Here is a 25,343-nt window from a genome sequence, read left to right as displayed (position 1 = left end):
GCTGCACCATTGGAACAAGGTACTGTGTTCTGTTGAGGAAACTGGGTGAATCCCTTTTCTTCATTCTTCAAGGCTTGCCCTTGTCTTCCCTCCTTTTTATAACTTTTGCTTCCGAACATTGACAATATCGAAGTACTTTTGGTTGCGTTGAATTGTGAACTGTCTGACCGTGTGATCTTCGGCAAATGCCCCGGTGTCTTTCGACCCTGGCTCCGGCCCTTTGACTTTTGAACTCCTGTCTCTGAGTGTTTCTTGATTCTGCCTGCCTAACCAAAATATTGCCTGTGATTTTTGTCTCCAACTCCCTCTGGGTATCTCATGTGCTAAGTGTGTTTTTGCCTCGGTAGCATTTCATGTCACGGATACGCGTTTGTTTAGTAGAGCGAACTGCCAAAAAGTGATCGCAATCGTATTCGCGGTAACGTGTTTTGTGCCTAACACCGGTTCATTCCAACACAGGGTACTTACCTTGAGACTTACTGTACAAAGTGAATTGGTTAGTTGTAGTATATTTAACGGGTGGTTTTTATTGAAGTTTCATAGAAGTGTTGTGTTTATAATGAATGGTTTAAAAATAAATGTACTTATATTTCTCTACCTGAAAGCTTGAGTCAGTGTTTGCTTGAGTCACAGTAATTGTGGTCCCTTTGTGTAATCTCTGCTACTGCTCATATACTCTTGAGATAAGCCTGTCTGCTCTGCCACTGCTACCACTATGACATAGTAGTACAGGCTTGTACCAAAGGTAAAACTTGTATCACCACCTATAGTCTTAATTGTGTGTAGTGGTCCCTAAGGGCACTGCACAGGATTCTGCCTAACAGTGTTATACGGACCAGTGAATACAATCTCAGACGACTGAAAGGGAAAACTGGTATGGTCCCCCCAGTGAAAGCTGCAGGGATAGCAGTAATAGCGACTAAAGTAAAGTTGCATAAAAATGTGCCTAAAGACACGATATATCAAAGTAATTCAGGGACAAAGGGTACAATAACCTAGTTTTTCAGACCCGAGTCCCTGCCTGAAATACCAAATCTAATTTATATTGAAACTGAAGTTGAGATCCATTCACGGATTTCGAACAGCCTAGAGTGTCAACGGTCACATCCAATGATTGATAACAACTCTCTTAGAGTTGTGCTACTCATAGCAGAAAGCGGCGGCGGGGGACTGTGCGATTGCACCGGATGGGGTGACAGAAGAGGCAGAGAGTCGTCCAGATGTGCTAGCAGGGACGCTGCTATGCCCTCTTGATAGCCAGCGGCTATCCACGTCCCCAAACCTATTCATGGAAAGTTCCCAAAATGAGCAATATTGAAGAGAGAGTGCACCATGCTGATATTACTCCCTTTCTAACCACCATACAGTTCGCATTAAGAATGATCTTAAAAACGTTGGAACGGTCACATGAGGAACTAGGTACTATTAAGGAAGATTTCAGAAAGCTGCCTAGAAACCTTCTGAAAGAATGGTGTGGTATACATTGAGCTGGGAAAAAGGAAAACCCGCTCAGCAGGAGTTCAAACAGAGACTATGGTACAAGTCCTGGAAGTTAGTGAGGAACTGGATGCAGAACAATTGTTGTCACAGAAAGAACACCAGAAGTTTAAGCGGACTACAAACAGGATGGTTAGCATTATCAAAAATAGCACAAATGCGGAAGCTGCTACGATTAATCAAGACGCCCCCATTGGGGTTACAAAAATTACTAGGAAACTCGGGAAGAGTCAAACAAAGCGAGTTAACCGGGCCAATCTAGTCCCAGGGACCCTTACAAGTTGGGCCTTGAATACTGAAATGAAAGAAACCAGTAAGATGGATCGGGCAGAGGTGATGGAAGGAGATATGTTTCTGGGGGCAACCATTGAATCAGTTGCTGAAAGATGCTCCACTCCGGAGAGAAATCTGATCAACCTTAAGAAGGGGGTACAAGACAGCAAAGTGCCCAGGCAAACAAAGGAAATGGCGTTGGTGGCAAATTCAGAGGGTATTGCCCAACCCAGGACTGGACACATGGAGAACAGTGATCATGAGGAGGGGGGCACAAGTAGGGCAGACAGAGATAAAAGTGGCACCAGCAAAAGAGACACCCTGAAATTTACGTCACAGAAACCCAGCGGATCCAAATAAATGGATCATCAGATCAGAGCTTATGAAAGTTCTGCAAAGAATCCTGTAATTAAGCAATATAACCCGAGCGGCGGGGGCATTACCGACTCAGGTAATGCCCCGGGGCCCATAGTTATAGGCCCAAGCGAAGCGAGGGCCTTAACGAAGGCCCCGGGGCATTACCTGAGTCGGTAATGCCCCTGCCGCGAGGGTTATATTGCTATTAGTACCCCGGCCCGCATTATGTGCGTGACCGGGGCACTAAAAGCATTTTTTTCTGTCCCGAAACGCTGCGGCGTTTCGGGACAGAAAAAAAAAAAAAAAAAACGACCAGGAAAATGGCCGCCGGGAAAGGGAAAACGGGAGTCCGTTTTCTCTTTCCATGGCGGCCTTCGGTAGGGGACGCGCTGGGAACACAAGTGTTCCCAGCGTGTCCGTTCCCGAAAAAAAAATAAGCAGAAGGTAAGTGGGGTTGGGAGGGAGAAATAAATAAAAAAAAAAAACGTACCTTCCTCCCTGCCAGGGAACGATGGAAGCCTCCAGCTGTGTGGAGGCGCGGAGTCGCCACACTGCTGGAGGCTGCCATCATCCCCCACCAGGGACGCAGGAGCAAGAAGGTAAGTAGGGAGGAGGGAGGGGGAAAAAAAAAAGCTTACCCGAGTCCCCAGCGGGGGGCCGAGGCAGCCTCTCAGCTGTGGGGAGGCTCGGTGCGGCTGAGGGGCTGCCACGCCCCCCCCGCCGAGGACAAGGCAGCTGGAGTCCCGGCCGAGAATCGAAGGATTCTCGGCCGGGTAAGGACCCGGCGAGAGTGTTGTGATTAACTTTGCATTCATCTGGTGCAAGTGACTAGAATCTTGAGATGGAATGCAGGGCTTAGAATGTTTATCTGAGTGAGTTCCAGGTTTGTGAGTTGCAAGGATGTAAGCCCTGAGAGAGGATGCCGGTGGGTGTCCTATGTCCCCTTTTACTTACCTGACTCTAAGAACTGTATTTGGTGTACCTAAACTTAAGTAAATAAGTTAACAGTTCACTGGAGTGTCAGAGTCATTTGTGGCCAAACCCTGAACTCAACACTGGCGACGAGGATGGGATCTGGCTGTGCTGGGGGGACAGCACCAAAGGGAGACACCCACCGCCCTCCCCCCTCTGAGAAGTGATCCTCTCTCAGGTAAGAGCGCTGGATGGCTGTGAGGCACTGCAAGTGCAGTGAGGGCAATTGAGGTCCAGACAGAGGTGCTACAGAGGCAGAGGGGGCAAGAAAGGCCCAGACAGAGGCGCTACGAAGGCACTGGAATAACAGAGCAGCTATGGATGTAAAGGTGCTGCATGAGGCAGTGGAGAGGTTCTGCCAGGGCAGTGAGGCGCTACAATGGGCAATGAGATGTTGCAGAGGCAGTGAGGCGCTGCATGAAGAGGTGCTGCGAGGGCAGTTAGGCGCTGCAACAGGCAGTGAAGAGGCGCTGCAGAGACAGTGAAGCGCTGCTAGGGGCAGTGAGATGCTACAGAGGCAGTGAGGCGCTGCATGAAGAAGTGCTGCAAGGGCAGTGAGGTGCTGCAACAGGCAGTGAAGACGCGCTGCAGGGGCAGTGAGGTGCTGCGTTAGGCAGTGAAGAGGTGCTGCGTGAGGCAGTGAAGAGGTGCTGCATGAGGCTGTGAAGACATTCTGCAAGGGCAGTGAGGCACTGCAAGATGCAGTTAAGAGGTGCTGCAAGAGGCAGTCAAGAGGCGCTGCAAGAGGCAGTGAGTGGTCGCTGCAGAGGCTGTGAAGTGCTGCATGGTGCAGTGAATAGGTGAGGCGCTGCGAGGGCAGTGAAGTGCTGCACGGGGCAGTGAAGAGGCACTGCATAGGGAGTGAAGAGGCACTTCAGTGACAAGGGTGTGCTGCAAAGGGCAGTGGGGACAAGAAGTTCTAGTGTTGAAAGGTACAACGGTCTGCTGTAAAGTGCAGTGGGCTCTGTGAGACTTATGGTTATTAGAAGGAACTGTGAAGTTCATTGGAGCAGCAAGGTTCATTCATTCATTGGCATGGTGAAGTTCAAGGTGGCAGTCTCTCATAAAGCATTTAAGAGAATTGAGACTGTACAGACATTCAGAAGAGTTGGAAGTTGTTAATGGATCTAGGAGGGGCCTGGGGCCCATGGACTGTGCAAACATCTGTTGCGCCAAGGCTACAAGCTATTGGTCATAGTGAAGGCAGCTGAGATCACTGACAAAGTTATCCGATGTCAGCGCTTACCTTTGACTGGAACCGAAGGTTGCTGCGGTTGGCTTGAGTGGAGTCCTGGAGTTCGGCATGAGTGCTGCAGCGGGAGGCCTGACTCAGTTATGAAGTTTGATGGGGATGGGAGCTCTGTGTTCCTCCGTTACTCTCTATGCAATGGTGAAGTAGGAGAGAATGCAGAGGTGCTGGCGATTAGAGTTGAGATACTAGAGCTGATATATATTAGTTTATTAGAGTGATGTTGTAGGTACATGTCTCTCTCTTTAATTGAGTTATGTAGTTTAACATATTTCTCTCCACAGGAGGACTTTTGACATTTTTATGCATGGATGGACTTTTGATGTTAATAGATTTTTGCAAACGATGTTAGAAAGCAATCCTGCATTTAGTTTTAATGTGCACTGAACTGCTACACAGCTTACCATGGCTGAATGTCAGGCCTCTGTTGGATAAGGCACTTTAGTGAAGTGAATGAGTAGTGAAAACTACTATAGTGTTAAGGATATAGAATGTCTAACAAGAATGTTTAAAAAAAAAAATTCTTTCAACATGTGGATATTAAGGCTTAAAAGTTGGTGCGCACTGTTTAGTTTTTGCTTTGTCACACGTGTGATGTTTGGATGAGTGTCAAAGCAAGTGTTTTTGGGAAATGGTTCTTTAACCATACATTTTCCAACGGACACATTATCAGTATGGGCCCTGCAGGCTTGAATTTTGGACATTGATGGGGCATTTCTTTTACTTGGTTACCATGTTCAATGCTCAGTTGTCCTATATGGTATGTGTGTGGGGAATGGTGTGGTTGTTGACTCAGGTATAAGGTCAACGTTATAGTGTTTATATGTTGCATGAATAGTGTGGGCACAGTTTGTAAGGGAACGGGTGGTTCCTAGGGTGTGGTGCCAAAGGTGTTGAGATAACAGTTTACAAGGGAAATGTTGTTCCTAGGATTTGGTGTCATTGTTTTGGCATATCTTGGTAGACATGTGTGTGGTGATGTGTGAGTGAGATAAGATATTAAGGTTTTGAGTGTTTATTAAATCTTCATTAGAGTTATTAAGTTGATAACAGTGTTCATCATTAGCTGTTCTATGTACGCAGATTAATATGTTCTCTCCACAGGTGGACTTTTAATTTTAATCCACAGATGGACATTGATGTTAATGTTAATAGATTTTGAAGTGGTGACAGGGTCTAAACCTTTTGGAGTTGGTTGTGGTTATATATGAAATGCTTTGAATAATCCTTTGTTTTTCAGGTGGGACTTTACTGGACAAATCTTTTGATGAAATATTGATCTTGCCACCGATACTTTACTGTTCTTGTTGTTGTCCCTATAGGGGAAAGATGTGTTGTGATTAACTTTGCATTCATCTGGTGCAAGTGACTAGAATCTTGAGATGGAATGCAGGGCTTAGAATGTTTATCTATGAGTGAGTTCCAGGTTTGTGAGTTGCAAGGATGTAAGCCCTGAGAGAGGATGCCGGTGGGTGTCCTATGTCCCCTTTTACTTACCTGACTCTAAGAACTGTATTTGGTGTACCTAAACTTAAGTAAATAAGTTAACAGTTCACTGGAGTGTCAGAGTCATTTGTGGCCAAACCCTGAACTCAACACTGCGAGAGCCAATCAGAATGCGTGTTCCATTCTGCTTGGCTCTCGCCGGGTACTAATTGAGAATATTTGACACATAGCTCTCAACTCACACGCTTTTGGCGGGTGTCACCTGCCTTGTAAAAGGCTGACTCACCCGCCAAGCCTCCAGCACTCCCATTCATTTCAATGGGCGTCTCACCCGCCAAAAACAAAATCGGGTGATTTCACCCGCCTTTGCAACACAAATGGTTGAGAGCTATTTTTGACACCACTGACTTCGATTTTATTGAGACACTGAAGCACACAGATTTTGTAACTCGGGTACATTGTAATGACACTAACGTTCCAGCAAAAATCAGAGAAAAGGTATTTAAATTGTAAACATAGGCTTTAATATAGATGTGGTACTGGTGCCAAATGACCCCTGTGATCCAACTATAAGTACCAACAAACCACACTGTTAGGAAATTCAGCAGCCAGTTGGTCACCAAGGAAGCAACTTTTATGAATGTGCCTGAAATGTTGAGATGGCTATTAGGCTGTATGCCGGCGCATATGGCCTCGCATGCACAAACCTTGGGTAATGGAAAGCCATGAAATTGTAAAATCTTTAGTTGGAACACAAGGGGGTATTTGCATGTATTCTATGCAAAGGGTTCAATGGGGTGTATTGTTTCCATGTCATTGGGATAGATATCCGGTCCAATGATGACCAAAAAGGGATAATTGGTCGTCCCTATGGTGGGCTATTGGTTGGGGTAAGAAACAGCATAACGTCATCTAAGAAACATACAAAGCTAGGTGACAGCCACGTCCTTGCTCTAGAAATGCATAGTGAGATGGCGAAAGGAAGAAGACTTCTTGTGTATATGACCCCCCTCCCCCCGGAAGGTGCAAAAACTGACAATATCTTTGCATCTATCTCAGATGTTCTCAGTGGCCTGGTCTCTTAGTGATGATGGGGATTATGTATTGCTGGTAGGAGATCTAAGTGCCAGATGTGTGTGTAAGCGAGCATGTCCAGAAATTGCAAAAAAAGCAGTATGAAGCAAGTGAAAGGGTAACGGTCAAGGTGAGCTATGGTTAAAGTCCCTTCATTCCTGGGGCTTGGTAGTACTGAATGGGAGATTGAGAGCAGTGGTGTAAGAATTAAAATTGGGAGATAATGACCGGAGTGATCATGCACAATTATTATTGGCCATAAAGCTTAACCTAAATGTCATTGTGCATAGTGAATTCACAAAAGGGATGTTCTTTTAAAACAGTGGTATTCAAAATGTTATGCTGAGCCCCCTTTGAGTACAAACATTGTTGCAGAGTCCCTGCTTGAGTAAAAAAATTATTGCTTGTTCTCCATTAATGTAATTTCTGCTTTTCTATTAAAATCAGTCACTGTATACCCTTTTGGAAGAGTCACGCTAGCCCCCCTGGAGATGCCTTGGGCCCGCCTCCGCATGGAGGTTAGCTTACCAGCACTTTTCCTGTACCGCCATACTACGTGGAAGGGCCCTGGAGTGGGGGATTTACCTGGATTCATGCTGCAGAAAAATCCTCCCACTGTCTGCCGAAGAATCAGCAAAATTGGCTGAATTACTGCAGCGGTTATTCCTCTGGCGGTAATTCCAAAAGTCAGGCAGAGGAAGCAGCAGTGAACTTTAGATGCATAGAAAACAACAGAGACCAGTGGGGCTCCAGAACTGCATCACTTCGAATTCTGAATTAAGGGACCATTGACACCACATATGTTAATGCCATAGAGGACAACTGTCCCTGTCATTGGCTGTTGCAGATCAAGACCTTGGTCTTGAGAGCAGGGTCACTTTTGGTGTCAGGTTTGGGTCTGGATAGGTGGCAGTTTCAATATTTGGTTCCCGGTTCTTTAGATGTATCATCAGTCTGGATTTGAGAAATCCAAAAATGAACTACCCTTATGATGACACAGTATCTTGAGGATGCGAAAGATACAGTGGAAGAGGCACAGCCAATGCCCAGCAAACCAAATGAGGTATAACTGGTGAACTCTTTGGAAAGAAGGCAGAACCAGCAATGGGATTAGGTTCCAGTCACACAGCGAGGGAGTCTGCGCTGTTTCAAGTTCCAGTGTAAAACGTGATCCATGTGAGGAAGCTCCCTTCCCACAGGAAACAGGCCAGATGTAGGCACATATTCTCCTCCAATCCCCATGGAGTAATGACAGCTGAGCAGTTGTTTTCGCTATCCCAATTGAGGGAGGTGCCAGGTTCAGGTCCCCTCTCTCAAGGAAGAGGCTGAAGTTTGCCAGGTGGTAGATTAACTTGACCAATGAACGTTTCAGCAGCGGCCCTCTGGTGTTCCCCTGGAGACTCTTCACCCTTGAATTCTTAGCTCTGGTGGTCGACATCTGGGATGGCCTTTGGCCCTCTGCTTTATTTCTGAATTTGGGCTTTAGGCGCTATCAGCACACCAAAAGAAGCAATATTCAAACAGAAGGTGGCTGCAACTGACCAGCAACCATGACATCACACTGGTTGGAATGTACATTCGTCCCAGACGGCCCCTCCACCCAGCTCCACTCAGTTTCAAACACTTGTCATCTTTCCAGGCTTCTTGCAAAAAGCTGGCAAAACCGCATGCCCCTAAATTGCCATTTCTTCATGACAAGGGAGGAAGATGGCCAAAGAATAGAGCAACAGAAATCTGGACATAAAAAAGGTTTTATCATTTTAGACCACCATAGTAGTACAAATGGCTACCTCATGGTGAAAATGAATGGGAGGGCAGTGGTGCACCCAAAATCCACTGTTATCACTTTACCAAAAGTGTAATTTAACATGCTAAAAAGATAATAAAGGGGGAACAAATGTCCCTGCACAACCCCCATTGGGAGGCACTGCTGCTACACCAGAAGGATGTTTATGGGGGACAGAAGTCCCCCTGCACTGGCAGCCATTTGGATGGACCTGTGCCTCCAAAACAAGTAAGTTGAGCTGGGGGGTAAAGTTGAAAAGGGCCTCATTCTCAAAAATCAATCCAGGATCACAAATTAATAAACAGGTACATTTGAGTCCCACAAAAGTAGGTAGAAAAGCTAAAAACAGACAAGATTTCCTAACATGGATTGATGGATGAAAGCTGACATGGGTGCCATCCTGCATAAAAAAAAATGTGTGATTGATGAATGGCTGGACATAGGTTTTGTTCTTAGAAGAATTGTTTGATGGACAGACATATGTTTTGTTCTTTTTAGCTTTTTAGATAGGCGATATATGCATTGTTTTTAGGGGTTAATGGATAGGCTGATAGCTACTTGGGATTGTGTGATGAACTGACAGGTGCTGCATTCTCTGTAGGATTTACAGATGGGCTAACAGGTGGTTTGGTCTTGGTGGGAACAATGGGCCAATGTATGTTCCCTTCTTTGTAGGGCTGATGGATGGTGTCAGTGACTGAACTCACCTAATGGTGATTCCTCATTCGTAGGTTCAGAGCAATATGGCTCTTCCAGTCCAGACACCACACTGCCATCAGATGGAAAATAACTCTGAGGCAGGTAACTGCTGGATGCAATGCCAATACTTGAGGAAAAATCAAGTCAGGGAAAAAAAAACTTAAAGGCGATGAACAAGAAAAGGAGCTGCTTAGAGGATCCAGGACAGATGGTAAGCATCACTGATACAGGCAAGCTCAGATTGACAGATGCGCCTGAAGGTCACTATAATGTATGCAGATTGAAGGCAAGATTTTAAAAAGCTTGAATTACAGGTGAGAGTACAGGTGAGAGAGCGTAGCGATCAGGGAACAAAGACTATTAAAGGACTCAAGTTGACGGCCAAGGATATGAGGGAGGGTAAACATGGATTAAGGAATGGCAGACTGAAGGCAAAAGAGCTTCAGAAGAAGGTGTACCTGGAGAGTTGCCATGTGAAGAGGACCATCACCCTCTCAAGTTATACTTGTTGTTTCTCATGCTTCTCGTGCTTTCCATACTGCTGCGGCTAAGAAATCTGCCTTCTTACTTTAAGAACCTGAGATGTTGAGTGACCGGAGGCCTTCCATCTTGGAACAGCCTTACTCTGCTCCCCCAGTGAACCCTCTACAGCACAGTAGCTGCACTCTTGCTCTGAGGACAAGCTAACGGGCCACTTAAATGCACAAGGAGATGATCCCCACTTTGGGATCCCTCAACCACGGGTACCCATGCAATACAAATACATGGGCAACCCTGGATGGTAAAGATTCCTTCTCTTGAGTGAGCAGGATCTTAGCATCCCTCAAAGTGAATAACAAAGGGATGTAAAGCGTTATTACACTTCATAGGCTAATACATCTCTAATGGTAGATAAGGACAGCAAGGGCGCCATATGTTATTGTACATTCCTCCAAAAAACAGGTAAATCACATGAACAATGGTAGGGTAATAGTGCTACCCCACGTACTTAAATCATTATATCACCCATTAGGCAATGGGTTAGTTTCAGGAGATTCGATACTGTTGGGTATACAGTTCACATTATAATAACTCCACACTTATTAAAAAGGGAACAATATTTTCATGTAATTAATGCAAGGGAGTGCCATGGGATGTTTTCATTCAGACCATTTTTGTCTGTTCTCAGCCGAACACCCATTTTTGTTCTCATTTCAGTAATAAATTGGCCATATCTCCCTCTCCTCTGGGGCCTTTAACCTTCTCAATAATGGTCCATTCCAGTTCATTTGTCTGGTGTTCTTTCAACATAAAATGCTCAACCAATGGGGCATTTTCCTATTTTGTCCTAATACAGGACATATGCTCCTGTATGCACTTTTGATTGGCCTGGTAGTCATGCCAATATACTTCCTGTTACATGGACATTTTATCATATAGATAACATTTGAGGTGTTACAGTTTGTCAGGGAATTTTGCCTCCAAGGCGTATTGAGCCCAAGGTCCAAGGTCTTGGTTCATTTTGTTAATGTACATGCATTACATTGGCCACATGGTGTGTGGCTAAGTGGCACTGCAGAGTTCCATAGTGTGGTTTGATTGGTGACCTCATCTAAGGGCATTTACGAGTGTATTAATGTGTCTCTTAGATTCCTTCTTTTTTTCATCGCAAAGCGAGGTGTTGGTAGAGTTACAAGGCCTACATTCACTATGGGACATAGTTTGATAATTTCCCTCTTAATTTGGAGTAGCTGAAAACCGCTGTAATGGTTTTTTCTCCTGCCGGGTGCTCTTTCTGTTGTAAAGTGATGTCTCGGGGTATATTTCTCACACGTTTCCTCGCAATTTTAATGGTTTTTTTAGGATACCCACGTTTGAGTAAACGATCTGTAAGTATTCTGGACTGTGTATCATATTCCTGCAGGCTGGAGCAGTTTCTCCTATATCGTTGAAATTGACCAAAATGCACATTTTCTCGAAGACTCCTGGGATGAAAACTAGAAAAATCTAGCAGGGAGTTACGGTCCATTGGTTTTCTAAAGACCGTTGTTGCCAATTTGCCTTGAGTCGCTGTTATCTCCACATGGAGGAAGTGGATGGTATCTTTTGATATGCAATGTGTGAATTTGAGGTACCTGTTCCCTGAATTTAGCCAAGTCAAGAAATCTTTGAATGATGACGAGGTTCCTGTGAAGATTGCCAAAACATCCTCGATGTACCTGGTCCACAGGGTGACCTGGAATCTGAATGGATTCGATGTTTGGTATATGTGTGTCTCTTCGAAGTCCGTGACATACAGGTTAGCCAAGGAAGGGGCAAAGGTAGCTCCCATGGCTGTGCCAGAGCACTGTTGATAAAATGTCTCTTTGTACAAAAAAAGTTTTTGGTAAGTGCTATCTACGCCTATTGTACAATGAATTCTATCGGGATCTCTGGTGGTGTAGTTAGCTCACGTAAGACATTTTCTACAATTTGTAATTTAGCCGCCTCTGGGATGTATGTATATACGGCTTCTATATCTAGAGTAGCCTGAACCTGTGTATTTGGATCGAAAGTGACATTATTGAGCATATTAAGAATGCTCATTGGATCCTTCAGATATGATTGTATCTTTGGGATCTCTGGCCTCTACAAATTGAGAAAGTGGTTCCAAAATGGATTTGATCCCAGCCACTATTGGTCGTCCTGGGGAGGCTGGGTGCCTTTATGCACTTTAGGCAGGGCATAAAACACGGGTATTTTTGGAATTTGGGGATTTAGAAAAGCAGCTTCTTTTGCACTGATGTATCCCTTACACGCTGCCTCTTCCACAATGTTTGTGATGACACCACAGAGTGATTCTGTAGGATCCCCTGTAAGGGCTTTGTCGTGTTCATCATGTCAAGAAGTGTGGTGACCATTTGGTCATATTCGCTGGAATTCATCACAATAATGGCCCCTCCCTTATCTACCTGTTTAATGATAACTGCCTTGTTGTTACTTAGGTCACGGAGAGCATTCCGTTCTATCTTAGAGACATTTTGAAAGCTGACTTTTTCTTCCTTTTCAATCTCTTCCAGTTTCTTTAGAATGGCCGTCTCAAAGGTTAGGGACTCCGCAGATACATTCTGAGGATAGAAAGTGGATTTAGAGTGTAATCCGGTGACATCTGTCTCCCTCCCTTCATCGGGATTCTGGTCGAGTATACCAAAATGTTGACGTAGTCGGTTGTTACTCATCAGTTTTGCCAACTCAATCCTTGCTTGAAAAGCATTGTGTTGGACTGTATGCACAAAACCCAGGCCTTTTTGCCAGACCTGTATTTCAGCAGGGGCCAAAATATGTTTAGAGAGGTTCCTTACTAATAGTTCTGAGGTTGTTGTAATCCCTTGCCCCTGCTCCTGGTGACTGCGGGGGATCCTGGGTCTTGACCTCTCCCTTGACCTCCTCCTCTCTGGCCTCAGTATAAAAAAAACTTCCTATTTGCATTGTGTCCTCTCTGGTTGGTGTTATCCTGGAATTGGACCCTCCTATCGCCTGATTGATCACGGTTCCTCATCTGAGCTTCCATTGCTAAAGCTCCAAAGGGCTGGCGTGTTCCGTTTTTTATTTTGCCTTGGTTGCCACCCCCTCTTGTTTGGGTAGGATGTTTTCTGTGCCATCGCTGGTTGTGGTTCATCATAGTAACTATCTATGACGCAGGGATAGATGTTTTTTAAGGGAAAAGGCCGAAATGTCTTTTTTTAATTAAAGCTTTTTTTAATTAAGATTAAGTTCTTTAAATTCCTTGATCAGGATGTCTAGGTCTTCCCATTTTTTCTTAAAGTTATACAGGACTTCTGTGGATTTTAATGAGTCCTTTTTTGTTCAATTTTTGTCATCAATTTTGTGGAATTTTGTGGAAAAAGTTTTGGCCGTGTTGATTATTAAGATCAGTCAGTCTCTGGTGCTTTTATTGGCTATGTAACTCCAATTTTTACGGAATTGGATCTGATCAAAAAATATTCTTGGCTCTATCCGGATGATTAGACCATCCGGTGCCGCCTGTGCACGTAGGTATTCTGTCATTATAAACCCATGTTTATAGTTCCGTCCTGATAAGTTTCTTTTTCAGGCCTTCTAGTTCATTCCCTACGTCATTATTTATTGTTACCTGAGGCACAGGTACTCCTCCTATCAAGGAGGGGGCTGCTAGGATGGTCTCAACTAAATCTTCTTTTTCTGAACATTGCCCTTACCACTTAGGTTTTTGTATCTGGATTCTAACTGGCTATAATGTAACTACGATACAGCTGTGTTTTGCCCTCCTTGGGGAGTCCCTTCTTTAGCACATGATAAAATATGGCCACATTTGTATCCCATGACTCCCCTGTCTCTGCTCTCCATATCTCCTGAGTCTGTTGTATGTATGTGGCGGGATCATCTTCCACCTTCATGGTTTTAGCCATAATTGAATTAATATCCAGCATATTGGGATACATGAATCAAAGCTGCCCAAATGTTTGCCCTGCAATTATTAAATGTGACCCATCATAATTATTAGTATCAAGCTGTACCTCTGGATACCCCTCTTCTTCCCAAATTACATCTGCTTGATCCCCAAAAAGATCAGTAAAGAAATGTTTCATATATCCGATGGCCAATATAACACCTACTGTTTGTATTTCTAATGCATACATCCACTCCCCTGCCCCTGTAGTGAGCGAGCGTAGTGATTTTCTTAGATTATTCCCATCCATATGTGACAATTGGACATAATGTGCACTCTCCAACCCCTTCTGAAGTAACAGGAATTGCATTCCTTTTAACCTTGTCAGGATCTTTCCCATTTTCCCTTTATACTTCATTACTGCTACAAGACCACCACAGTGCATCCTAAGACCCCATGGTGGGATTTCCCTTTTGGCTGGTTCTGGCATTCCAGCCTGTTTCCCATTCTTCCCCTTCCTATACCTCTACTACATCCCTTACCTTTTCTGAGCATACTGAATTGTAGCCTATGCTACTATTAGGTGTGCTAAAGAGCAACTACTTCTCAATGTTTGTATTAATCTGTGCTCAAGTCTCCATTGGGTCTGCCAGTGTATGTAAGGCATTTGCAAGACCCTCTACCTACCTCGTTGCTTTGTTCCATCACTCTGCCCTGCTGTACATTCTATCAACTGTTTTTCCGCCATCCTGTATACATCATTTTCAATCAATAGTTTCTAAATCACGTTCTTTACGTTGCATTGTTTTGACTTTACTAAAATGTACATGTAACCACTTGCCTTACACAATCGTCCATAGTTCTGTACTATAGTTAATTTGTCTGTGCTGCCTAATCCATCTTCTGTAAAGTACAGTTATCTCATTGATTGAATTTAACATGCCTAGCTCAGATTGTTAATATACAGATAGTCAGTAAAGTTATTAGATCTGCCCTAGCTGGGCAAACATAAGCTCCCAGACCTAGCCAGTTAAAATCACTTTACTAACCAACTTAACTGTTTATGTGCACGCTACCCTAGTTAACTCTGTGAAGTTACGTACCCCCCCCCCCCCCTTACGAGGTGCCGCCTGCTCAAAGCCTGTCCTCCCTGTTCTCCAGTATGGAGCCTAAGTTGCCTAGCTCTGAAGATATTCCCCCTACATACTACTTGTCAGCCCTTCTCAGTCACGCACCTGCCCCATCCGCCAGGACACCCACTGTAGCTTATAACACCTCACACCATTTAACATTTAATCCACACAAGATACAAGGTTCACCTGAATGCCCTCAGTTCCTCACTTGCCCTATGCCCCTGTCCCTGAGAAATCAATGGCTGGGATCTCGCTCTGGACACATAGTATCCTCACATAAAAGGAATCAAGGAAGACAAACTCCTCATCTCCCCATGCCTAACCCTAGACCTAATCCGACTATCCTGCTAACCATCTACAAGGGTATTAGCTCACGAAAGCCCACAGAAAACAGAAATACCATCAAACCACTTCTATCCAAATCCAATGTGCTCTTATCAACGCTTGCTCCTTACCAGCGCATGCCACTGAGATTCATGACTTGATTACAGACCTGGATCTTGATGTTCCTGCCATTACGGAAACATGGTTACATGAAGCATCTGGACCAGCCATTTGCCAAGCCCTCCCACTTGGATGTACCATATTCCGTCAAGACAGAACTACCAATAAGGGAGGAGGTGTTGCCCTTATTATCAAGGAATCCCTTGATTACAGACAAATAAAATCCTCAACTGCTGAGAACTTTGATTTATTTATTTGTTTATTTATTTATTACATTTGTTATATGCCCAGACCCTGAGGTATCATGGTGTAGTTACAGTCAAGTCAGGTACAGTGTTAGTGATGCTTTTTACAGATGGGTAGTACAGTTTTGGTTACATTTCTACAATATCTACAATTTATATACAATTATATACAATAGGGGTACAGAGATAATGTGGGAGATGGGTGACAGAGCTGTGTTTAAAACTGGTTGAATAAGCTAGTTTTGAGCAATTTTTTAAAGTGTGGGAAGGATGATTCCTTCTTGATGTTGATAGGTAGGGCGTTGATGCCTTCTCAGTTCAACTATCCCACTCACCTAACAATACGATAACTCTCCACATCATCTATCGCCCACCTGTCCCTCTTCTTGACTTCCAAGGTAATCTTCTACACCTTTTAGGAGACAACAATAGAGCAATACTTCTGGGAGATTTCAACCTTGGTTTCAATGACCCAACACAAGAAAGGCAAAGCCTTTGCCAAAGCTCTCTTAGACATGGGTTTTATCCAGAGAGTCACTAACCCGACTCATACCAAAGTTCATATACTAGAATGGATGGCTGATCACAACTGTGCAGCTGACATCAGCTCTAATACCCCACGCCCCTGGACTGATCGTCATCTCTTACATTTCCACATCCCATCCAGAATCACATCCAAACCCAGCTCACTGGTGCCGTCAGCCCTGACCAGGTCTGCACGACTCCTCATCAAAGACAGGATCTTACCTTTCCTAGAGGCCTCCGCTCTAAAGCCCCCATTCTCCAACAACCCATTGGATCTTGTAGAACTTTACAACTCCACTCTCAAAGAAGTAATAGATGTCATTGCCCCATTACAGAGAAAAAGAGCTAAACCCATTAAACACTCCAATTCATGGTTCACCCAAGAGCTACTTGACATAAGATCCCCTAAGCATGTTGCGATTACTAAATGGCAATCCTGCCCCATTGACTCCAAGCGAGAGGCCTACAGAACTATTGCCAAACAATATAAAATGGCCATCACGTTAGCTAAATCCTCATCGTACAACCTTAGAATCTCCAATGCCAAATCTGAGTCAAAAGAGCTGTTTGCAATATTCAGTAAACTGGTCATACCTCCAACCAACACCCAACAAACAGCGAAAGACTAAGTGTGATGCAACAATATTCAACATGCCATGCTGAACAAAATAAACACCCTCCAGAATAAAATGAACTCTCAATACAATGTCTTGTCCAAAGTCACTGTGCCCCCGGTGTCATTCAAGATAATAAAGACACAAAGCCCTTTGCTTTCAGAGAAATGACCGAGGCAGAAGTCTTAGTGATCATAAAACATATCAAGCCGTCCTTCTGCAAGGGTGACATCTGCCCAGCCAACCTTATCAAAAATTGTGCAGATTAACTAGCTCCATTTTTCACAGCTTTTATTAATGCTTCATTTGCTTCTGGTATCGTCCCTCCCTCAAGGAATAATGGTTTCAACCGTTGCTAAAAAAAACTTCCCTTGATCTGGACTCTCCCAACAATTACAGAACAATTACGACCGTGCCTTTCTCGTTAAAAATTCTGGATACAGCCGCATACTTGCAGATCCAGAACTAACTAGAAACTAACAATATCCTAAAGAAGAGGCAATCCAGATTCCGTCCACATGATGATACTGAGTCAGCACTGCTGGACCTTAAGAATCAGCTACTGGAAACAATGGACAAAGGCAAGCCAGCGTTGCTCCTTCTCCTTGATCTGTCTGCCGCCTTCGATCTTGTTGACCATAAAATCTTCTGTATACACCTCAGGGAAGCTGCCCCTTTCTCACAGGAAGCTAGAGCTTAGATCACTTCCTTCCTGGAAGGAAGAGCCATGAGAGTCTTCTCTGATGAGGCGTGTGCTGCCCCATCCACCGCAGAATCCCACAAGGCTCATGTACCTCCCCTACCCTCTACAATATCTTCACCCTACCCCTCTTCAATGATTTAGATGAGCACGGCATAGCATTTACAAACTATGCGGACGACACGCAAATTCTCCTCCCCCTCTCCGGCTCCTATGAACAAGACTCAAACACCCTCGCAGAGACCTATGCCCACATCCAGGCCTGGATGGCAGCCAACAGGTTATGTCTCAATGGAGACAAAACAGAAATCTTACTGGTAGATCCCAAGGAAATTCTTAACAAACTCGACAGTCAATACAGTTCCTTCAGCACTGAGAATACAGTTATCACGGTCTCTGCTGCAGTCGAAACCCTGGGAGTGTACTTGGACTCCACTCTCTCAATGAAGCGTCAAGTCAGTGCCATCTCATTGTCAGCGGTACTTACGACTAAAATCATGAATGCATTAAAACCTTACCTCTCTCTGCAAAAAAACTGCCTTACTATAGCCAGAGTCACCATTGTGGCCAAGTTGGACTATTGTAATGTCCTGTTCTTAGGCACCTCAAAAAAAAAAGAACTAATTGCAAATCACACAAAATAATGCCCTTAGAAAGGCACTAAGCATTTCTAGGAGGGGTTATATCTCACAGGCCAGACGAGACACCCATTGGCTCCCAGTCAAAAAGCGTATACGCTTCAAGATCCTTCAAGGCCCAATACTCACACGACCTCACAGTCCCTGCCTTTAAAAGAATCAAAGCTGGAGGTGCTAGCTTTTCGGTGTTAGCACCCAAAAACTGGAACGCTTTGCCCCTTACGCTCAAAGAGGAAACCTGCTTCACTGTGTTCCGAAGAGCCTTGAAAACCAAGCTCTTCAACTAGACCTTACATTCAGACAGTTCCCTTGTAACCTTGGAACATACCTACTATAATATTGCAAATGACTATGTAACTGTCTGCCCTATTTCTTTTTGTTCCTCTGTCACTTTGGATCCAAGTGAATCCTCTGTAACAGCGCCTCTATAAATTCAAATAAATAAAACAAATAAATGGTGCACCGGTTCTCTTAGCTGGCGGTTCAAGTTCCGCTTTCAAAGCAAAACCTCCTTCTGCAAGGTCCACCTTGAAATCTTTGATGACCACAAAAGAAACTGTCCCAACTTTCACTGATCCCAATCTTTCTTTGGTATTTGCTCATTATCTTCTTCCTGCTCCTATCTTCTTCGCTGCCTTACTTGTGCCAATTCTTCCTCTGCCTTCTGCATTGCTTCCTCTAGAGTTCTACGTGCTTGATTTTCTTCCTCAATTATCAACCGTTGCTCTCTCCTGGCCATTGGAGGCATTATTCCGCCTTCTGTTTCCATTCTTAACGGTTCTGCTAGCCTAGCCATTGGTGGTGTTGTTTGTTTCCTCCTCACAACTTCTGGGGTGGAGGTTTGAGACGATGGATGCTCATATGGCGATTAGTGTATATGGCAGGGGGCGATAAAGGAAAACACCCATAAGGTAGCGAGCAGTAGGGGTCTCCAAGCCTCTGTGCTTCTGCCCTATTTCCCTGACTTTATCTCCAGGGGCCCCCTTGCCTCCTCGAACATCCTCTACAGCTCTAAGATGTTCTGCCTTGTCTCCAGTTTCTTTCCCTTGTACCTTGTTAATGAAAAAGGTATACATATTATTTTCCAACACCCCTTTATCATATGTCCCCTTTGGGCCAAGATCTGAACATCCGACCCTTAGTTTCTTGTACCCACTGTTTGTGGTACTCCAGAATCTCTTCCTTGTCCCTTGGAAGCATTTGGAATAAATGATCCAGTGGACACTCAAAACTCCAAAACAACCTTTATCTAACATCCAAAAAGAAATACTTCAACAATAAAACGATCCAGCAGCTATCCAAAAATTACTAAAATTTCAGAACAAAAGTCAATGCTTCCCCCAAATTCTTTTAGACCTCTCAATAATTACTCACCTCATTCTCCCTCACACCACCATCACCTTTCTCCAAAAAATCCACATAAACATTTGTACACATAAGACAGCAACATATCAATAAAACACAATTACCATGGTTTCTTATTAATATATCTCCTTTACTTGAGCACAAAGGAGTGCAATGTTTTCCACTTTAACACTGCTCTCTTTCTTCTTTCTTTATCACTACTATATGTGAGAAATCTGAGGCCATCCTCACTTATTTCCCCTTAATAGCCTCTTCTCACAGGCCCAAGGAAAGGTCATGACCACTAGATCCTGACCCTGGGGCTAGAGATGCTAAGGAAAATCACCTGGGTGGAAGGTCCTTGGGGATTGGAGAAGAGGATGTCCGCAGGTGAGACAGGGTATCCCCTTTTTCCTTGTATTAACCAACCTTACCCTCCCCCTGCCTTTACAGACTGTTCCCATTCTATCATTCCCTCTCAGTCACACCACTATAGTACTGCGATGAGGAAGAGGTGACTAGAAGTAGTACACACGAACATTTTATTTCACCACTCTGGTACTGAGACGAGGAAGAGGCATGAAGGCTGTTGTGATGGTCAGGCATGTCCAGAGAACATCAATAACTATGGTCAGGCAAATGGGCTCAAGGACTCGCACCTGCAGCCTGTGAAGTAGTTGCAGGTGCATTAAAGGTGGAGCCTATAATCAGACCGGAGAGACCAGCAGGAGAGAAGCGTGTCAGGCCTGAGGAGAGAGAAATCCTGTGGAGAAGGAGGTTCCCGAGGAGGGTCCTGCCTGGAGACCATGGCACCGGCAAGTACCAGGAGAGACTGTTGCGCCGAGGCTTGAGTGGGCTGTGAGATGGTCACAGTGAGGGGAGCCTCCCTGGTCGGGAGCGCACAGCATGAGCTGTGGGGCACGGAAGGAATCCAATTGATGTAAGCTATGGCAGCGTTTGTGAGAGGCGAGCAGAGCTGGCAGCAGCCCACAGAAAGAAGAAAGAAGTGCGAGCGGGTCTTGCAGTACCAGAGAGACGTGTATGTGGAGCAGAAGGAGAGCAAAGCAGCAACCCGGGAGAGCCGCTAGGGACCGGTGAGTGCACAAAAGGGAGCACTCATGCCGGCACGCTGCTGGGGGCTGTTACAGGACAGAAGTAATTGCCGAACAAAATGTTATGTGCAAGATAAAGGGAACCCAAGATGAAGGGTTGTAGTGAACAATACGAACAAGATGAACTAAGAAATATTGAATACAAAATGAAAGTAAAGCTTTTGATAAAGCCTATGAATGGAAGGCAAGCTTGTCTGAAGTACACACAATATATATTGAAAAGCAAAGAATGAATTATATGTAACACTATGAAAAGCAAGTAATGAATATCACAGAAGAGTGTGAAAGTAATGTGGTGAAGGAAAGAGAGCACCACACAGTGAACTGTATGAAAGAACACACTGTGGCAAAGTCAAGAGACTGGCAAAGAGGAAAACACATTGTGGCAAAGCCAAAAGGCTGGTGAGGAGAATACCAAGTGAATTTGAATCAGCACACAGGCATAGTGGCAAAAGAACCTGTGTGGGCAAGAAAGCCTAGGGTTACTGGTTGCGTGGACTACAATGGGTGGACTGTGTGGTGCGACAACTGAGCCTAGACCGGGGGTACCCTACCCATGAAAGTCCAGGAAATATTCAGAGAACAAATCCACATGTGTAAGAGAGATTGCTGAAGTAAAGCAGAGACAAACTGCCTATCTAAAATGCAAAAAAGGTAGCAGGCACCCCTCTCAGCATGATAACCTGTTCAGTGGTTATTAACCACTTTGAGAGTTCGCAGCCATCTGCTTTTTCCTCACTGTACCTTTCACAGATGGGAAATATCCATTTGCATATCAGTCTTTGTCCCGCCTACATGGGCAGTCCAGCACTGAAATGCTATGGCAATTCCTTTCTGAACAAGAGTACTAACAGCAACCCCATACATGTGTTTCAGTCATGTTGGGCCTCATCAGTGAGATGAAGCTGTGCCTCTCAGCACAGTGAGCAGGGAGTCCACGTCTGGATGCCCCCAGGTAACTTAGGGTGACCAACCCCAAGTTCCTTCCAAAAATACAAAAAAGGTAGCTGGCGCACCTCTCTCGAAATAACACAGCATGATAACCTGTTCCGTGGTTATTAACCACTTTGAGAGTTCGCAGCCATCTGCTTTTTCTTCACTGTACCTTTCACAGATAGGAAATATCCATTTGCATATCAGTCTTTGTTCCGCCTACATGGGCAGTCCAGCACTGAAATGCTATGGCAATTCCTTTCTGAACAAGAGTACCAACAGCAACCCCATACACGTGTTTCAGCCTTGTTGGGCCTCATCAGTGAGGTGAAGCTGTGCCTCTCTGAGCACAGTGAGCAGGGAGTCCACGTCTGGATGCCCCCAGATAATTTAGGGTGACCAACCCCAAGTTCCTTCCAAAAATACAAAAAAGGTAGCAGACACCCCTCTCTTGAAAGAACACAGCATGATAACCTGTTCAGTGGTTATTGACCACTTTGAGAGTTCGCAGCCATCTGCTTTTTGCTCACTGTACCTTTCACAGCTGGGAAATATCCATTTGGATATCAGTCTTTGTCCTGCCTATATAAAATGGCAAGGGATTAGAAGGAGTGTAAAGTTGATATGGGACTAATTTTGTATATTAAGAGATTAAAACTAAGTATAACTGGGCCAGTTGAACACATTGACGTCTTGTGGAAGGGATTCCTAAGACCTTGTAAACTTTGTGAGTGCCTTGGGAAAGAGAACCTTAAGGCCTTTTGTTGTGGAACTGTGTTGTTTTCTTGGGGAAAGAAACCCTGAGACCGTTGTGGAACTTTGTTGTTTTCTTGGGGAAAGAAACCCCAAGACCCTTGTAGAGCTGTGTTGTTTTCTCGGGGAAAGAAACCCTGAGCCTTTGTGGAACTGTCTTGAACTTGGGGAAGGGGATCTGGAAAGCAATATCAGAACTGGAAGAAACTCATAACTTTCATTTAGAACACTATGGGCCTCTTCACGAGTCTGAGGGTATCCTGGTGATAATACCGCCAGTGCAAATAGTGCTACTGCTACTCGGTTCAGTGCTATTGCCACCGAATCACGAGTAGTGGTTAGGTGGTTATTGGTCATTCCCAATTGGTTCCTCTGGACCCAATGGGGTTGTGGGGGCAATAATACCGCAGCGTTACTTGCGCCGGCAGTAATAGCGCTGAAAACAGGCAGAAATGCAGATTTTTACTGCCAGCAAAAAATTGGAAGTAAAACTCCAAAATGTCTGCCCAACTCATGATTGGGCCTGCCCTTAAATGCGGAAGTAATAGCGTTATGGCTGCATTTAAGCCCTACCACCCAACTTGTGATGAGGGCCTATTTCTTTTGTTGCTGACAACCCTACATATTTAGCTTTGGTTGTGAGGGCAAGTATAGGTTATAGGTGTTGGACACAGACAGACTTTCGCATTGAACTTACTGACTCAGACTATCCTTAGTTTCTTTAGGTAGGGGAATCCCACCTTAGAATAGGCAAGATAGGCCTTCAACCAACCTGACATTTAAGTTAATAAAGCTATACTTGTTTGAACTTTGAATCTGCTGTCTGTGTCTTGCTTCATGATGCCTTCACATATAGCGTGTTTTACTACAACACTGCCTTTACCTAACCTCCCAGCTCGGAAGGCTTGGAAATCGCATTGCGGTTCACCAAATGTAGGAATGTGACTCCAAAATCCAATGTCAAAAAAACATCTCCAACAAAGAGTTAATGCACTTTGTCAGAAAAGCAAGTTTATTGCATCTAGTCAGCCGGAAGGGGTTAGTCAACCTTGTGAAGCTGAAAATGAACAGTTCCTTCCAGTACTCAACAAAGTTGCAGCTTTTATACGACAAGACTACGTGCTCCCTGGAAGATGGGTTCCTCAAATCCACAATCCCATGTAATCGTAAACCCACGACCCAATGGCACTTCATTTAATCTTTGCCTCATGTAACAATTTGATGCTATTGACAGCTGTCCAAAGTTGGTTTGCTTCATTCCTCCTTCCTTGACCTGGTCATTCAACCCTTCAGGCCATTCAAATTTCACCTCTGCAAACCAAACTCTCTGTGGCCTACACTCAGCTATGGGGGAATGATGATCTGCAATATTTCCATGTACTTGCAACGAACCCCATATTCCCCTAATATCCCAGAAAATGTCTTCCATATAAACCATTATTGAATCCCACATATACATTGTTCAGGACTACCACACCCCTCACAGTGGCTTTACCCTTGCAGACTTCTCTTTTTTGCATGCATAAAGCTCCTCGCTGTACACTCCAAGCACTACACTTTGTACATTGTGTCTGCATGACTTCTATTATGTTAACACGTGATACAAATCTAAAATGTATCAAAACTAAACGCAAAAGCAGCACTTAAAGTAAAATGTATCCCAATCCATGTAGCTACACTGAGCACATGTTAAATTGAAACATTGCATCAACATTGCATGTAACCTAGCCACGCCACTGTTTTAATATGAAGTGCACAACTTTAACCTCTTCCCTACATTGGGACATGAAACGTGCATTGCAGCAGCGCTGTCCGATGAAGCGGTGAAGCTGCGAGTAGAGCTGTCTATGGATCCTTTACAGCTCTGTGAGACGCTGACTCCGACGTCCAACGTCGCTGTTGGTTATCCTGTTCCAGGGGTAAAAACTGAGCACTTGAATTCAATTATGACCAGTTAATGTGACGCCTTTGTACTTGCCCCCCAAAGACAATCACCACAGAGGAATATTGTGCTGTGCAGAAAGAATAACCTAGTAAGACTGTGTTTAAAGAAACAAGGCAAACATTCAAAAGAAGGTCTGAAATTCCCATGTTAAGAAGGTATCAGCTTGGGATATAGTGATCAGCTGCATAATAGTTGAATGGTCAGCAGGACTGCAGGTTGGTTTGTCACTGATAGCACTTAACACTTCCTCTCTGATCTCTAAAATCATAACATCTGGGCATTTTTACCGGAGTGTATGTTTCTTATGAACAAAAAATAATTGAGAAAACCCTACCTTACTTACTAAAATGCATTCCATAATGAATTACAAAATTGCTTGAATAAAGCGAGAGTACAGAGGTAAGTGCAATTGGGACAGTGCAGGAATAGGTCATCTACTGCATGATATGGTGGGAACCCCATAAATCCACGTGGTAGCTGTTTGAAAAAGAAATCAAATTCGAAATAACAAGAAAATATACTAATTCTTAAGAAAAGGGTAGTTCACATTTAACGCATATTTATTCATTATTGAAAAGTGATTTTTCTTGCAGCATTTTCCAAGATTGACTTCTGATGGAAGGGTGAAAATAATTTGCTAATTACTAGGCTATTTCTGTCAGAATGTGGCTTTCTTCAGGGCCTTACACACAATGCCATGATGCAGTGAGGAGATAATGGAAGATGTACATAACAATGAGCCTGTTGTGAGTAATAACGTTTTTTTTTCTTTCTGCAGGGCCTTACTTACCCCCAACATCGGATGATCCTGGGAATGTGGATCGTGAGTTATGGTCTCAGTGTCGATATTTATGTGGGGAAAGGGCTAAAACCATAAAAGCTGGAACTTAAGAGCTATGTGCCTTCACTAAATATTAGCTTCTACTTTGTAAGACCATTAGGCGGTGCATTTAATGACCCCATATCCTAGTCCTACATTTTTAGATAATGGCAGATTACGTGTGGACATCATCATTACTTCAAGTCCACCCATCTTGTCCCAGTCCTACACATGAAGGTTCCATGCCTTCCAGACAGAAACCAATCAAATTGTCTAAAACGCCCAGATCCCCTACTCCCAAAGTGGAGTATAACACCCTGCACCTCCTTGTATTCTGCCTGTCTTGTAATTATTCCTAAACAAGGAAGCAGAAGAACCCAGGTGTGGGTGGAATGTA

The 25,343-nt window shown here is 44.2% G+C and overlaps 1 long non-coding RNA gene across 1 annotated transcript in view; it reads left to right on the top strand.

Annotated features, from left to right (window-relative positions):
• LOC138579648 (uncharacterized) overlaps nt 1–24,953 on the top strand; it is a 30,160-nt gene extending 5,207 nt beyond the window's left edge. The window contains exon 3 of the long non-coding RNA XR_011304108.1: nt 24,905–24,953. This is a non-coding gene — a long non-coding RNA (uncharacterized lncRNA). The remainder of the gene's footprint in view (nt 1–24,904) is intronic.
• Nucleotides 24,954–25,343: the final 390 nt, after the last annotated feature.

The sequence above is a fragment of the Ambystoma mexicanum genome, chromosome 3p (genome assembly GCF_040938575.1).
Source record: "Ambystoma mexicanum isolate Mex_15411 chromosome 3p, UKY_AmexF1_1, whole genome shotgun sequence".
In the NCBI taxonomy this organism is placed as follows: domain Eukaryota; kingdom Metazoa; phylum Chordata; class Amphibia; order Caudata; family Ambystomatidae; genus Ambystoma; species Ambystoma mexicanum.
This window is presented reverse-complemented; position numbering and strand designations above follow the sequence as displayed.